The sequence below is a fragment of the Rhamphochromis sp. 'chilingali' genome (assembly GCF_963969265.1).
Source record: "Rhamphochromis sp. 'chilingali' genome assembly, chromosome: 17".
In the NCBI taxonomy this organism is placed as follows: Eukaryota; Metazoa; Chordata; class Actinopteri; order Cichliformes; family Cichlidae; genus Rhamphochromis; species Rhamphochromis sp. 'chilingali'.
Genome location: NC_137944.1, coordinates 22,375,218 through 22,393,440, shown reverse-complemented (window position 1 = coordinate 22,393,440; position 18,223 = coordinate 22,375,218).

Below are 18,223 nucleotides of genomic sequence, written 5' to 3'. Positions count from 1 at the left end.
ATATATTTTTTTAATGAGTATATGTCATGTTGAAGTATTAGTAAACTGAAGTAATTATAATTAATTTCACCAATGGAAGATTTTTTATTAGTTGTATATTCTTTAATATTACTGATCAAATTGGTAAAATTACAGAAAAGAATAATAGAAGATAGAAATTTTATTTTATTTTAGTCTTCAGATATCTTAGTTTAAACAATATTTATTAAATACCTTTACAGTCCAGAGTCATTAAAAATACGATCAATAGAATTTCTATAATTTTTGAATCTTTTTTTTAGTTCTGTTTAATTCAGTTTTATTCATATAGCAGAGTCACCTCATTTTACAATATCAACAGCAGTTAACTTTTAAATCAATAAAGACACAGCAAGGAAACATAGCCAGCAGCAAGTTCAAAGAACCAGGTAAAGCATGACAAATGGACTTTGGATTTTGGTGTTTATTTTACAGGAATTTTCTGTTTTTAATCATAAAGAATTTCTATTCCCATATAGAATTTTTCCATAAATAATCTATTTTGTCTGGCACTACAGTATTTCCGACTACAGCAGCAGATTCCCCTTCTGTCAACTAAGAACAGCAAACTAAGGCTACAGTTCACACAGGCTCACCAAAACTAGAAGATTAGAAAAACGTTGCCTTTTGTAATGAGTCTTGATTCCTCTGTGAGAGTCACATGGCAGGGTCAGAATTTGGTGAAGACATGAGAGCATAGATCCATCCTGCTTAGTATAGTTAGTTCAATATGGTGGTGGTGTAATGGTGCGAAGAATAGTCTGTCGTAGGACCAACTGAGAATTGTTTAAACACCGCAGCCTCCCTGACTATTATTACAGAACATGTCGATCCCTTTATGACTACAGTGTACCCATCTTCTGATGGACAGGACAGTGCCTCACGCCACATAGCTCAAATGATCTCAAACTGGCTTCTTGAAGGTAACGATGAGTTCACTGTGCTCAAATGGCCAGCACAGTCACCAGATCTCAATCCAGAAGAGCACCTTTGGGAACAGCAAATTTACATTGTTGATTTTCATCAAACCTGCAGCAACTCTGTGATGCTATCATGTTCTTTCCAGCCACCTGTTGAATCTGTGTCATGAAGAATTAAAGCATTTCAGAAGGCAAAAGTGGTCCAACTTAGCAAGCTGTAACTTGCTCATAGTTTCTTTTTATACACTCCTTATAGGTAAGTCCCCATGCCCTTCAAAGACTATGACCTAAGTTTGTAACACTGATTTCAGTAGTCTCTGAGCCAGTGATAAGATGGAAGGATTTTAGCAAAGCTTATGTATCCTTAAGAGGGCTGAATACTGTGTCTCACAATGTCCACACTGAGCTTTATCTATAAATGAGTTGCAATGACCCTTTAAAGAGCACACTATAAAAAAAACCTATTCCCCATCACGATTATCTTTAGAGTGATATGACATGGTGAGATTAGCCAATTGACAAATCATCAGTCATGTAAAGAAACAGCTTGAGCCCAGTGAGAACATGTTCGCTAAAAAAATATAGTAAAAGTTGAATAAATATTGTCTTTGGCCCCAGTGCATTCATTTCCAAGTAAACAGTTAATTCGTTTTTATAAAACATTAATCAATTTGATTTGCCTGCAGTTTTAAAAAACTGCAGCTGATTATCGTCTACAAAGCCCTCTTGCTTTTTTTTTTTTTTTTTTTTTACCCCATGGCGTCTCTGCAGAGGTCAAAATCTCAGCTCTGTTTGTGTATGTGTGTAATTTTTTTTACTGTTCAAACTGGATCTCACTCCCAATCACAGAAGCTGATGTCAGTGCAATGTCTTTAACCTTGACAACAAGGATGCAGAATTTGTGCATGTGTCCACAATGCTTGTGAATGTCTTTGCTCAAAAAACAAAAAAACAAACAAGCAAACAAAAAACAAAAGCAGAGGATTTGTAATTTGCCTCAAGGATTTTGGACATAAAAAACATTTTTAACCTTAGAAGGATTCTGACAGTAATAGGGTTTAACAGCATGTTGTATTATCGAAGTAACAAACACATACTGTAATGGATGCACTACTATTTGTTGCTCTGCTAGTTGTGTTGTCTGAAATAATTTAAATAACAACAGAAATGTTGGAAACTCATTATAAAATACTCTTTGTAAAAAATCATGATGCAATAACATTTCTTTTACCATAACCACAAGAACAGTGCTTGTGTTGTGTAGACTGTAAGCACTTAAAGTCAGAGTAAATGTACAGTGAATTGTAATGAGGTGCTGCCACCATGGACATAAATCGATTAAGAAGAACATTTGCCTGAGTTAAGCATGCATACACATAAACATGTGCGTACCTAAAAGACTGCAGTCATTCTGAGGCATATCCTCATATTCTGTAATTTTTACAGACTGATCAGGTTATTTCCCCCAAAAAGGACTACTGCTTGTGATAATATAGTAGTTAACTAAGAAATCTGTGAAAATCAAAAATTTGCTTCCATCTACATACACGGAAATTCAAATTTATCTAACCATCATAGAGTAGAAAGAAAATTTCAGAAATTCCTCAACAAATACTGACATATTTGTTGCTGCAGGATGGTCATTTGTCTGCAAAATGGCATGTAAGCTCTCAGCAACCTTGCTTTTATATAGAAATTTCACAGGCTGACAACCAATTGACAACCAGTCGGCAACTAGTTGTGCTAAGAGAGTGATTTTGGCTAATTGTTACTTATTGTTACAGTTATTTATAAATGGCAGTTGTTTGCAAACATTTGCCTCAACACAGAGTTTGAGGGTGTTGCATGCTAAACCTCTCTGTGACTAGTTGTTTGCTGCAAGTACAGCAAAATAAATAAACAAAAATTAAATTAAGCTTATGGCTCCTTTCCCGGTTTTTCGGCTGCAAGCCTGTTCTTTACATAAGTATTGCTTTGCCACTCAGACAATCTCAGTGCTGACATCATTTCTCTAGTCCAGTCATATTCTTGTCTGCCTTTTTGAGCCAGTCAGCGTCCACTTGGTGGTTTAAAATCTGTGCTCTCTGTCATTCTCCCTTTCAGACTCTTATTTGTGCAACCCACCTGGTTCCATCTCCACCTCACCTGAGTTACTCAGGGCTTCATCCATCCCTCAGTTTTCATCTTCACCACCACATCTAGAATCCTCGGGATCCAGTCCTAAATCCTATCATTGCTGGGATTTCATTCTGCTATGATGGGTCATCAGAGTCTAATTGCCAAATACATTAATTAATTTCTCTATCACAATAAATCATCTTCAATTCTTCCAAATGATCTCCCCTTATTGAAATGTAATCAGTGGGCAAACAACATTTTTTCCTAGTTGCAAAGAGTTAGTCATCCTATTTTTACTGTAATATGACTGAGCCATCAGGACTCTGATATGAACAACTATCCGAGCATGTTCACAGAGACACTTATATCATGCTGATATTTAACTGATATGCACCAGTGTCTTAAATCAGATGCTTATTTACTTGCACTCACTATTCACATTCAGAAGTGGTTGAAATTGAGAAGTGTGACTTTATGCAGTTCAATGTAGGTAGAAGGTTTACTCCCAATGGTCCAAAGGTTGTGTGTGCAATGCTGCACACTTTCCCTTAGTGGGCACCACTTTGGGTACATGGAAGTGAAGGTACTACCACACTATTTTCTGCAAATAAATTGTCACAGCTAACACAACAATTATGGTCAAACACTGAGATTTGTGACACCCAATACTACGCAGTGTACACAAGACATCACATGAGCATATGGCAAACACGAGTTTGCCATATGCTCATGAGTAGTTGTCCTAATTATGCAAACTGGCACATTAGTAATGTGTACTTTGTAGGTGTTATCAAGGTAACTTCTAATATGGTTTTAAATTCTATCTTCCTTTGCCAGATTTGCTGCTAAATCTAAAATCCATAATGCATCATTTACTAACTATAATCCACCCAAGCTCCAGCACCACATTATTTTTAGCTCTAGTCTAAATTTAGCATGACTAACTCTCAGATGCTTTTACTGGAATCCAATAAACTCCTTAACAGTGAAACTTAGACCATTATCTGCCATATGGAAGCTCCCATTGACTGCCACTGGCTACCATCTGCCGACAGTATTTTAACTGTGAAGACAAATGAGCTTTTATTAAAGGTGATTGATTTTCTCCTATTGCTACTAAAGGTATTGATTTTTGTTATATTAGCTTTGTTTCACTTATTGTACTAATTCTAAAATCCAGTGGACCTTAAAGAATGCTTCCTCGCTATAATAGCTACTGTCTATGTGTGTGTACTTCACATTTATGAAATCCATATGAGAACTGTTTTATTTGCACATTGCACAACCGTTTGAATTGCCAGAGATGGAGCATCACAGTGACAATAAATGGAGGCCAGTACTATAACATAGGCTATAGTGCATTAATATCTACAGTAAATCACAATAAGTAGGTGAATGAATACTTAAGTAATAAACTGCCTTGTCATAAAAATAATTGTATGAAACATTTTTTTTTTAGAAAGAATACAGATGCGTTTATCATTTATGTCATGTTTCAAACAAATGAGTTGAAAAGGAGTGTATGATTTATGAATATGAGCACACAACAGCAATTACTTCTGGTCCATGTGTGCTCAAGGCTCAGCTTGACATAACAAATGTTAACAGATGCTACAGTGCACTGGTGCTTTAAAAGAGCTATTTTTCCTTGCTTTTAGCCACACTAACAGCACCTTAACAGCATGCTTCTGGAAATGGATTTTGGTTTGTTGGTTGGTCAGTCAGTCTTTTCTTCCACTACTTTGGACTGAAACCCAGACTTAAGACACACAACTAGATACAAGAAAAGGGTAAACAAACAGAGATTTGACTGAGCCAGGGGAGAGGGACAGACGGACAGAGAGCAAGATAGAAGGACTAAGATTACAAGATGAGAACCAAGAACCATAAGAATACTCAAAAGCACAAAAGAATAATACCATAAGGTTCATATTTGTGAAATATTAGATATATCCATTATATTTGGTAGAAGATATTTCCAGCTGCACTTACAGTTTTTTCTGATTGCTTAAGCACATTTTTTGTAACCATTGGCTAATTTTGCAAAACTCTTCACACAAATAAGAAAACCTGTCACCCAATCATCAAAACATTGTAGTTCTCTTGCAAAAGCAAACACAGCTAGATTAACTCTTCACACCTTCGTAAAAATGGTGTTTCCGTATCAAACAGTACACACAAGCCATCATCTACTAAGCACACAATGCGCCAACTGCACACCGATGGTATGAATACAAAACACATCTGGCGTTTGCCTTCCCTGTGCACAAGGTAGGCTATGTCAGTTTGAGCTCATACTTCTGTCATAGATCCATAAGCATGGAGGGATCCAAACTTCAAGTACTGGTGTTTAGTCAAACACATCAAAACAAACACAAGTGTTTATTTCCAAGTATAGGATTATTTGCAATCACCATAATGACTATATGGGTTACGTGGTCTGCAGTGAACATGCTTCCTCTGCCCCCTCCTCGTCTTCCTCTTGCTCCTCCTTGTCCTTGTCGTCCTCTTCATCCTACTTCTTCACCTCCACGTCCTCTTCCTCGGCCTCCTCTACTTCTCACTCTTTCTGCTCCCACCATTGTACTCCGCACACACAGCTTACCTGTATTATAGTGCTTAGGCTGATTGCAAAGTGAACGAATTATCTAAGAAAGTTTTCACATGTGAAAGTGTGCCAGACAGTTGGCAAATTAGTGTTAATGATAGCCATACATGTGTATACTTTTGCTAGGAGTGTGTTGGAAATTTGGAAATTGAGTGTTGTGCAGTGAATTGTGCCTACAGTCTTGCAAAGTGTGTGTTACAAAATTGCAAACTGAGTGCAAAGCAGTTTTTGTGCTTTTAGTTTTGCACACTCAGTGAGTGGTTTTGCTATAAGTCTGACTAGTTTTAGAAATTGTGCTACAGGATTCACAGTTAGTGTTTAGGCATTCGGTAAAAACTGTAATCTGTATTCATAAGCACTGAAAGAGACATAAAAATGAAGGAAAAACCACATAGAGAGAATATTTTATTTAATGCCCCAAAGTGTTTAAATATGTTAATTCCTGTTTCCTGTGGTGGCTGACCTCACAGCCTTCAGCAGGTGGTGGTTTAAATAGTTCATACCCTGACCCTGTGTACTTCTCATTTTTAATCATCCATAAATCAAAAATACAGTGAAACTCAGTGGACCCTATAAACAGGACTGTCTTATATTTCCAGCTTGTTAAGTTTTCAATATAAAAGTAGAGGACTTTTCTTCCCTTCACTTTATGAGCTCATATATTTTCCTAAAGCAGTCTTTGGTTTTAGTATCACAGGCTAAAATTTGCCTGCACACCTGTAACATCCCTTGTGGTTAACAGCTGAAAGCTCACCCCACAGTGAAGTGGGCTTCAGATGCTGCTGGGTGATTTGTCTCATATTTATTCATATCTAAGATGTAAAGGAATGGGAATAGGCCACATGCTACATGATCTGCCCAGTCATCCATGATGCAAGTGGAGGCATCGAGTACAATCCCAGAGTTTGCACCTTAGCTGCTGCATTTAACATACAGGCATCACTTTAATGCAATCCTAGTGACTTATGTCACTAGGATTGCATATATATACATTAGCTTCCTGTTGTTATGAAGTAGTGTGTGCTGCAAGGCTTATAGTCATCAACAGCATTGTTACCATATATATTGCCCTGCTCCACACTGCTCTGTAGGAGCCAAAGGGCTTGAGTCTAAAAAAAAATAAAAAATCTGGAAAAGCCTAAAGCATCCTATTAACTGCCATGAGTTTTAAAATCTTGCCTCCAGACACTTTGTGAGTGCAGCTGCAAGAAAAAGAGCAGCGCAGGTTGTTTTAGCACATGCCCCAAATGACAAATATTGATGCTTAAATAACAAAACTCTCTAATGGCAGTAAGAATTCCCACCAAGCGTGGGGGAGGAAGTCACAGTGTCATTATTATAGAGCCATAAATACCACAGAGGGAGCTTGACACTGGACGACCCTCTTTACATCTGGTTTCTTAGTGTACCAATAATCAGCATTAGTTGATTCTGTCTCACGGGTCATGACTTCTAATAGTTTAAAATGACACTAAAAAAGGTTTTATTATCCTAAAAGAAAAAGCTCTTTGGGTCAGCTCCAGTCAAACAGCCAAAAGCTGTGCAATATGGGAAAAAATTGGTTTGTTACATACTAATTTCTATTTCTGTAACTTTATCAATGTGAAATAGGGTGTGAAATTTTCCGATATATTTATAATTAATTTAAAAAATTTTTTGAAGGGAACCGTTTATGAAAATTTGGTGTATTTCTTTATTTTTATACACCAGTAAATGGTGAAGCGGGATTTATGCTCCAGCATGGGTGGTGCATTCGCTGCCTGGAGAGAGGCTTGTTGTTGGATGTAGGCAGTGTACAAATTATGTGGTACAACCAGTCCGTGGGTCACTCTTGCTTGTACCGTTGTTGGTCCATTAGCCAGCCCCGGAGAAGAGCAAAGTTATAACATACAAACAGCTCAAGTGAAACAGTGTGTTAAAAACAATGAAAACTCCCCCTGTGCTTTCCATACTATATTTTATGATTTTTGAAGTGTTTTTTCATGATTCTCCCATTCCTGGAGAACTCTGCTGTTGCTCTCTTCCAGCCCACTTGTCAAAGTGCAGAATGGGAAAAAATCCCTTGTTTGTCACACTTAAGTCTGGCAAAGAAGTAGAACCATCATTATTATCTTTTATTTACCTTTTTTCAACATGTGAAAAAGATTTAAACATGCGGCATTTAAAGCCTAGTATTAGAGGAAATGCTTAAGTGTAAAATTGTTATTTGGAGGGTATTTGCACCGATATATCAAATAAACTATTATATTACTATATATATTCAATGATAACAACCAAAACCTGTGTGAACTTTATCATCAGCACTAATTTTAAGTGATATACAAGTAAACGAGTGCTTTGCTTGTTGGCTGGACCGCGTAGTTTGTAATATGCAGGACTTGGATTTGTAAAACTCTAGGTTGGCTACAAAGCAGAGCCTCGTCTTGTGATTTTATAATAGAATCTGTGAGCTTAGCTTCCTACAGAGGGTGCCTACATGAAATAACAAAGAAATTTACATTACAAATTTAATATTTAAACTTCTTTAAACTACAAATTTAACATCTTAATTTTAAACCTCAAATAATTGCACAGTTTTAAACACAGTCAGCACTTTCTTTTAGCTGGGCCGTTAGCAATTTGTGCTGACACAAGTGCCATTTCTTCTCTAACATGTGGATATTTATGCCTGATGATATCAAAGTGTGGTTTTAATAGTGCTTTTGAGGGCAAGTTACGTTCACTGTGTGTGTTTATGTGTTTGTGTGTATAAAAGCTTACTGTGTAATCTCATGGTTCACCAGTCTGATAGGGAACATATAGTAGTCTTTTTATATGCACATATACATGCATGCACATCTATATGCAAACACCCGAAGCATAAAGGTTGTATGCATATATACACTCATAAACTTGCAAACACAAACATTTAATCAGTGCAGTCACCTTTACACGCAGCAAAAACACATTTATTTAGCGTTATCATCAAGCACAGCGAACACTTGAAGTACATGCTCCTAGACTGAATGTCATCCATCGCTGTTCTAGAAATTAGCCCAAAATATTTGCATTGAGAAGCTAAAAGACAGTCTGTATATAAAAGACAGATGAAGGCATACCAACAGGTTTTTGAAGTGCCGTCCTGAAGACTCAACCAGTACTTTGGCCATCTTTGTCTTTGTAGTCTGAAACAGGATATGATGAGCAAGGTGTGGATGTGGTGAAGAAAAAGGGGATCCTGCATGATATATGATAAGCACTGACATATCACTCACAAGCTAGGTCCGCCATAAATCATATCTTGTTCTATTGTCCTTTCTACTCCAACTGGAACCATAATTTACAAAATGAACATCACATTGTATTCAACATAAGAGATCATAAACTTATTTACAGAGAGGAGATGCCACACCCACCCTGGCCATTAGAAAACACTGCTTCTATGTTTCACGCCTGGAACCCACATCCATGCTTTATATACAGTCTGTGGTGAAAACCTAATACTGCATAATGAAAATCTGCACCGACTGCTGAAATTTCTGTTTTATTTAACATGCTCAGCCAGTATAATTTAGGTCAAATAGCAAACAGTACACATGTCAGGATTGCTCTCCAGCTGTAGGGAACGAATGGAGTCTAATAATTACCACTGGGATGACTTGCTGATTAACAGGTACAAGATTATGTGGTGCACTAACCTTGCAGGATGAGACCGAAAGAACAGAGGAGAAAAGAAGACAGAGGAATAGACAGAGATAATGAGACAGAGATGGAGAAAAGATGGTGAAAGTCAGAGAGGCAGTGAGGGGGAAAGAAGTGTCAGGAAACGCTGAAGAAACTCAACCTGAGCTCTAAATGGCTCCTTAACAAGAGGCTGAGACAGCAAAATGAAATTATACCCACACATGCACACACAGAGGCACATTCAATCACACACACAGACATGCACTGGAAATATAAAGCTTCCCCACTTTATTGTTGTGTACATGTGGACAAACATGCAGACTCACTTGTTTATCCTGTGCAGTACACATGTGCTCATATTGCCATCGTGCATTCACATGCGTGTTTGCACGCAAACACACATCCTTATGTACATTTTTAGGATGTAAGGTGTATCCTGACTTTGGTATGCCATGCACACATTTGCATTAACACTCTCTTTACACACACACACACTCCACATTGTATCTGTTGTCAAAAGGAGCTGATATGCACTGCACACGCACACACATGAACGCACACCCACCCCCCCAAACGCACATTTAACTTTACACACAGTGATAGGTCTTTTAAAGGGGTGTTTCACACCTCATCGCATTTCAATTAGTAGGTAAGACAGACACATACTCACAAACACGCACACACACACATGCACACACGGCTTGACAGTCTGTCCGTTGGGTGAGGAAGATTCATTTGGATTCTCATCTCTCCTCTTTCCTCTTCCCTTCTGTGTGTGCCCTTTCTTTTCACTCTTCCTCTTTCTCTGCGCACCTCCTCCCGTATAGTCACTTTCCTTTCTCTCTCTCTCTCTCTTTCTCTCTCTCTCTCTCTCTTCTTCTGTCTTTCTTTCTCTCCATATCACTGTGAGTGACAGCACTTTGACCTCACGGGTTGTCAGGGGAGGCTGTTGCACAGACGGCCTGAATAGAAGAATCTTTCCCTGGATACAAGTGTGCTGAAGACTGGAAGAATAGGAGGTCCAGCAGCCACCCATTCTACCAGGCACATAAAGTAGAATATGAATGCCACTGGGTAGCTTCAGTTGCATAATTATCAACTCCAAAAGCAATAAACTGATTATTTGAGCTTGAACCTTTTTTTTTCTTTTAACTAACAGGCTAGCATGCAAAGAGTCAAGTGCACAGAGTAGACAGAATAGCAGTGGTAAAAGGAGAAATGAGCTGTCAGATGCTGAGAGGAAGTCAAGTTAAAAGAGAAGGATTATAAATTTAAACCACTTTAGCAATAATCCCTGACTGTGCAGAAACAAAATGTAAGCACAAGTACAACAAAAAAATGCCCTTGTTTAACTGCTATTCAGGGAAAATATCTAATTAGCCAATCATATGGTTGCAACTAAATGCATTTAGGCATGTAGAGATGGTCAAGACAACCCCATGAAGTTCAAACTGAGCATGAAAGCATGGATCCATTCTGCCTTGTGTTAACGGTTGAGGTTGTGGATGTAATGATGGGGATTCTTGGCACACTTTGTGATAAATGCGCCATTTCTCAAAGCTCAGGTCATCTAAAACTTGATGACCTTGACAGTCTGTTAACTGCACCCAAATGGCATCCTCAACTCTGGGATGTGCGTCACAGATTTGCAGCCAATAAATCTGCAGCAACTATGTGATGATGTCATGTAAGAGTGGATCAAAATCTCTGAGGAATGTTTCCAGCACCTTGTATCTTCTGTTGTGAAAGCAGAAGGAAGTGGCAAGGTGTAACTAATCAAGTGGCTGATGAGTGCATGTCTAAGTTAAGCTCGAGAGCAGGTCTGACCATCCTGTTTTCCAGGATGGTTTTATTTATGGTTATAAAATCCATTTCTCTTACGATCATGGATTTTAAAATCATAAATGTTTAATATTTTTAAAACCTAGATGCTGCAATTTATCATTTCTTCAGTGTCACTGACTGTCTGATTATCCACGACTGGTTGAGTTAGCTGGCTCACAGAGGGAACATGTGCAATGAGTTGAACAACAGAAGCTACTCAGACACCAAACAGCATTTACATTGGAATGACTGAGTATGGAAGGTACAGTTTTGTAATGTGATGGACAGTTTAGGAAATGTTTTGGTCATTTCCTCCATTTATCTAGCCTGCAGGTTTATTTAAAACCTTTCTGATTGTCTGACCGCTCAAGTGTCTCAGTCTTTTGGCTTTGGGGGAGTTTAGTTTCCAGATCTCAGCAATATTATTACCAGTAAGAGGGCATGTCAAAACCACTCATCCTAACACTTCTTTGACCATCTCTGTTCGCAGCCTGCGATGTTCATCATCACATTGTGGCTTTACTTTATTGGGAAACTCCTCAGTAATCATCTCAGCTTGGTGTGCAATATTCCGCAATGCACTGGGGAAAAGACTTAACCCTCCGACATAAACTGGGCCAGAGACGATCGGCGTTGCCAGTTTTGTTTCAGGAGAGAGCGTAAAAGCTATTTTATAGCGTGTCTGTGTGTGAGAGAGAGACAGAGGGACAGAAAGAGGATAGATTGGGAATAAATCGAATCCTTTCTAACTGAGAATCTATTGTCTGCTCATCACCTCTAAAACACACACAAACACAAACACACCTGCCTCACAGATGCTGCGAGGGTGAAACAGGTGTTAAGCACGACAGGGAAATTGATTCCACCCTTTTACTCAAAACACACCACGAACCTTCTCCTCCTCTACTCTGTCCTTCCTCCCTTATCTTTAAGCCACCACCCTCTTCTCGCTCCCCTTCTAGTCCCTTTCTTCATCCTCCAGATTCTCCTTTGCAGACTTTTCTTCTGATATTTCTTCCCTCTAGTGGTGTCACAGCTCTTAAAGGGCACTCGTTGTTACACTAAAGGCTTCAAAATGTGTGTTTGCCTCAGTACCTTACAACAAATATCAATGAATGTCAGACTCCTCTCTGTTGCTGCAGACTGGTTGCATTTACAGGACTCTCAGGCAGATGCATCATGTGAACCCTGCTCTGTTGCTTCTCACACCCACACAGATTTATTGTGTTTTTTGTTGTTTTTTCTGTGTGAGCAAAAAAAACAAAAAACAAAACAAAAAAAGACCATTTTATGGTTGATAATATTTTTTTCTGTAATCTCTCTCTTTCTCTAATGTGTCTTTTATTGCACCAGTACACAACAAAGCCCTCAGGCGCTGCACATACACACTCTCTGCCGCCTCTCTGTACCTCACACACACACACACACACACACACACACACACACAACGGGACACATAGTAATGTACGTTTGGCTTAATGGTAACAGATTACACAATATGTAGGACACACACACACACATACAGTCTTAAACATACACCTACTTGTGTGCATAAGTAGTCTTTACACAGCTGATGCCATGATGTAAGTGTCAGTAAAGCAATAATTCTGTGTCGTTTGTCAGTTTGCTGACAGTCGCTCACACAGAACAATCACTGTTTGTGTCTTTTTAACTGGTTTTATGAGCGAGTAGCTGTATTTTACTGTAAGTCCTCGGCTACAGAGTGGGCAGACATACAAAAGAGAAACAGAGACAGAAAGTGGAGGAGACAGACAAACCAGACATTGCAAATAAGGGGAGAGAAAATGGCTCTGTGTATATGTGTGTGCGTGGATGTGTGTGTACCCTGTTGCCAGTGCTATTAAAGTTGTATTGCACAGAGCTTTTAGAGCATCAGCCATCAGCCGAGTAACTTTAGCTAATAATTTTTTCAAAACCTCTGTGCTTTGTGCATGTCAGGGCTTCCCAACGTGTGTGTGTGTGTGTGTGTGTGTGTGTGTGTGTGTGTGTGTGTGTGTGTGTGTGTGTGTGTGTGTGTGTGTGTGTGTGTGTGTATCCATGTTAGTGTGTGTTTGGGTGGTTTGGATCGTCAGTATGTACTTGCGCGAGTCTTTCGTTACATCGTGTAAGGGCACGTGCATGCATACGAGCCTTTTTAGACAGTTATTGCAAACTGTAGATGCTAGACCACATGTGAATACTGTAAAAAAATTTGGCACTGTTCCCAGCAACTGTGTTCATACTGGGTGATTTTACGCTGCGCAATTTATATCCAGTGCCGGCATCCGGTGCTAATGGAGGAAGCGGCGAGAGCTTCATGGAGAGAGGTTAAAAGTAAAGCTAACACCATGGCCTCAAAGTAGCAGGCCCTCTCTGTGAAGCCTGAGGCACATGGGCAAGTTTAATGTTGAGAACCTAATTTACATAATCAGCTATTTCCCCCTGTTGTCACTACAGTGGTACATGATGAAGTAGTTAATTTCCCAAGCAATGTTTTATGAAATGTTGTTCTCATTAAGTCCAAGAAGCTCATTAAAGTTACTTCACTATATGTTACACTAATTGGGGAAGTTGCTGACCACTGTGTTGGCCCACATCAGTTTTAAGTACTATTACATGCAGTAGTTGAGTAAATCAATCCAGAGTGATGGAAATTATTGAAGAGTCAGTCTTCTTTAAGCACACACAACTTGGACCTTAACTTGTGTCCCAGACCTGAAAGAAGACAGCGAAGCAAATAAAAACATGAATAAAACAAAGTAAAATAGATTAAAATACAGCATTTTAGCACTCCTTCCTCTCTGTTCTGAGTCCCTGCTAACAGGAGAGCAGAAGCATACGCATTTACGTCACACAGGCTAAAGATAAATCAGCACAGTCAGACCTTGCTCTCCCAGATGAAAGTCCTCTGCTTGCACCATTCCTGTGCAAAAGTCTAGAGCCACCCTGATTTCTTTATACAATGCAGTTTTTCCAGTTTTTGTCTGCTTTTTCATTTTCAGTCAGTTGAGGCTGTTTGTTTTTTTGCTGTTTGTTTGTTAAGCCACTCAACATTGTGGCATGTAAAGGGATGAACCAGTTTTGTGACGATGAACAACAGATAGCTTAGCAAGGAGCCCATTTTGAACAGTTTCTTTAGAAATGTTGTTAATAACAGTCAGTTGCAAAGAATTTCTGCTGATGCCTCAGAAATCGTGTCAGTAGAAGGGCTGCAAAGAAGCCATTCTTAAGGAAGAGAAATGGAAACAACAGGGAGTGCCTACAGTCATCTGTAAAACACAGTTGAGGCTCTTTCATAGTTTGAAGCTGCATATCAGCCAGTGGCATTGGATCTTGAAGGAAAGATGCATTCATGTATTTTCTTGTGTTTATCCAATGCAGGGTTGCGCTTTGACTGGAGCTGATGCAAGCCCTCACAGGGCGAGAGGCAGGGTACACCCTGCACAGGTCACCAGTGTAGGTCACAGTATAGGTCACAGACTGGTAGTTTATCACCCACGATGGCGGTCCACGGCCTGCAATAGACTAACAAATATTGACCTTCAATCTAATTAGAATTGTAAAGCCTCTGTTTTTCCATGTATGTTTGCAGAGATAAAATTGTATGTTTGCTGCTCCTATTTCTCATTTTATAAGCAGAATATAAATAAATGAGATGTGGCTGAAAAAACTTTTGCACACTATTGCACTTCCTGCATTTTTGCCCTCCATACTGATCTGAAAAAACAGGCAAGCTCCTCTTCGCAGGTTTCTAACACCTCACAACATGGACTGGAACATACTTAGGAGTTTAGCTTTAATGTTTGCCTGTTATTAACCAAAGTCTATACTAGTAGCTTTACTCCTAACATACCCTAATCTTCACTTATTCCCAATATGACCACAGCACTAACATAGAAAATGACAGCACATAATATAACCCAACTCTTAAGGTATTCTTCCAGTATCTGTGGTTGGGATTTGCCTGTGAAGCCCATCAGTGTGGATACTCCTAAGTCATGGTCAGACCACAAAGACATCTCCACTGCATCCCCTTGCTGTGGCCTTAAGTGTTGAGATGTTTTCAGTGATAAATGCAGCATGGAGCAGATGTAGGGCTCAGTGTACAGTACAAGTGCTTCGCTCATGAATAAACTCACAGAGTGTGAAAATCAGTCACTAAACAACAGCAACCAAAAAGTAAAACTTTAACAAATAATGTTCTGCACTGAAACAACTCACTACACCTTCATTTCAGTCATTTCATGGTCTAAGTGTATGAAAAGGAACAACGATACACCCCTCTCCCAGCCTAAAATGTATCACTCTATGTATCAGTATTTATGAATAATTGGACGTGACCTTTATGTACACACAGTGTATATATATAAATTCCTATGCAGATGCACTCGAATGCACACAAAGCTCTGTTTGCCTCAAGGTGACTCTGACCAAAAACGAGCAACCAGTGCTTTGTCTGTGAGATAAAGAAGAAGACAAAAAGAGAGAAAGTGCAGAGGAGGGAAAGAGAAGAAGAGAGAGATTAAGAGAGAGCGAAAGGGAGAGGCAGAGAGAGGGGAGTGCATGCGGCAAAACAGAGGACGGACCGAAGTCATTCAAGCTTTTCTTCCCCCTGAATAATCCCAGTTTTGTCCAAATTTAGTTGGAGGAGATTGTGGAACATCCAGTCCTTGACATCAGCCAGAAAGTCATGTAAAAGCATCGACTTCTACTGAGACTGAATTGCTGCCTGACTTTTTTTTTCTTGAGCATGTTTGCATTTTTCTCTGTTTCTCAGTCTCTCTAGTTTCTATAGTTTCTAGTTTCTAGTTTTTATAAGTGACTTATGTATGTATGTATGTATATATATGTATATATTGTACTATTCTTAGTTAGCGTATTGTCTGTCTTGTCTTAATGTTGGTTTAAAATGGAGCACTGTAACAAAAAATAATTTCCCCCAGGGATCAATAAAGTATTCTGATTCTGATTCTGATTTCAATTATCTCAAGATTTATTTAATCACAAAAAGTCTCACTGCCAAAGGAAATGGACAGATGGATGGATGGAAATGTCAGAGGGAATAAAGCACCCTTTTCCACGGCTCTGTCGGGGCTTTAAGTGCAGAAGGAGAACCATAGTGGCAAAAATAGTAAGTTCTTGTGATTGAAGTGTGTAGATCTGGAGGAAGATGAGCAATTCAATTCAATTTTATTTATATAGCGCCAAATCACAACAACAGTCACCTCAAGGCGCTTTATATTGTAAGGTAGACCCTACAATAATAGATACAGAGAAAAACCCAGCAATCATATGACCCCCTATGAGCAAGCACTTTGGCAACAGTGGGAAGGAAAAACTACCTTTTAACAGGAAGAAAACCTCTGGCAGAACCAGGCTCAGGGAGGGGCGGGGCCATCTGCTACGACCGGTTGGGGTGAGAGAAGGAAGACAGGATAAAAGACATGCAGTGGAAGAGAGACAGAGGTTAATAACAGATATGATTCAATGCAGAGAAGTCTATTAACACATACTGTGTGAAAAAGGTGACTGAAAAGGAAAAACTCAATGCATCATGGGAGTCCCCCAGCAGCCTATGCCTATTGCAGCATAACTAAGGGAGGATTCAGGGTCACCTGATCCAGCCCTAACTATGTGCTTTACCAAAAAGGAAAGTTTTAACTCTAATCTTAAAAGTAGAGATAGTGTCGGTCTCCTGAATCCAAACTGGAAGCTGGTTCCAGATAAGAGGTGCCTGAAAACTGAAGGCTCTCCCTCCCATTCTACCTTTTCATAGCAATGGCTATGAAAACAGGAATTGCAATGAGCAATGTGTGAGCTAGCATCGCAGTTTTGGTATAAACTTTAATGCACTATTTATTAAAGTTTACAGTGCCTCTAAGCATCACAAGTATATGCATCAATACGTGTAATGTTATCATATACCAACACAGAGGTCACAGGAAGTCCTAAAATAAATAATATACAGGACTGGTTGTATGTGACAAGCCTGGTTTGATGCAGATGTAGAGCATTTAATGAAAACATCATCCTAAAATTAAAATTATAATGGAATGAGTTTGATTTAGAGTGTTTATAAAATGGAGCAGCAGGAACAATCCTGGGACAGGTTTCTGCTTGCAATAAGAAAAATGTAAGAAATGTTTACAGTAAATTGACAAATCAATCAATTCAGCATCAGAATAAAGATTACACCACCATGGATGGAGGATGTTCCTATGAACAGCTTTGCACATCACTGTCTACATATTGGTTTACCTCCATAAGGTGTTGTGTTACTGGTGTTACTTCATACTTCATGTTGTGCAGGTTGGGGGATCAGATGTCCCTCTATAAGGGGGACTGCACAGCATTTTTATGCTTTCCCCCCTCTCCCACATCTTGAACCAATGTCCCACATTTTACAGGCTCTGCAGGACATCCACCTTTCTAAACACTGGATTTTCCTCAGTACATATAAAGTTGGTGCTTTTATCATGAACAAATATATCATTCTGTGCAATATAGTGGAAAATACCACAAAGCAGATGACAGATATACTGAGAAATAGAGTTATTTTTCAGTTTCACATAAGAGAAAAAATGGTGTGAAGCGACACAGTATATTTGTGTGATATTTGGCTAAAGATTCATAAATTGTCAGCTAGTGCTCCAAAAAGACCTATGGATACATCCTTACTCAAACCTATAGACTGTTACCAGACAGAAGTGCAGCTGAAATAACAAGGGGGAGTGAAAACTTCCCTTTATTCTTATTGTGTTTACCTAGCAAGAGTTGAAAAGTCCGACATGCGGCTTATTGTGATCTAGTCACCCTGTGTGCATGTCTGGTATGGCTACTCAGCAGCCATACATTACAGGGAATGAAAAAATCTTTTCAATTTGTTATTGTTGCAATTGCATTCTCTTAATAAAACCCAGTATCTACAGTGCAGGCTCTCCTACTGGAAGTTTTTGAGATACCTACAAAAAATGTCCAGTTCACCAGCGGTTTAATGCTCTAAAGATTTATTTCAGTCCTTCATGTTGGAGACTCAGATGTTAACACATGGCAGTACAGCACTTTAAAGATG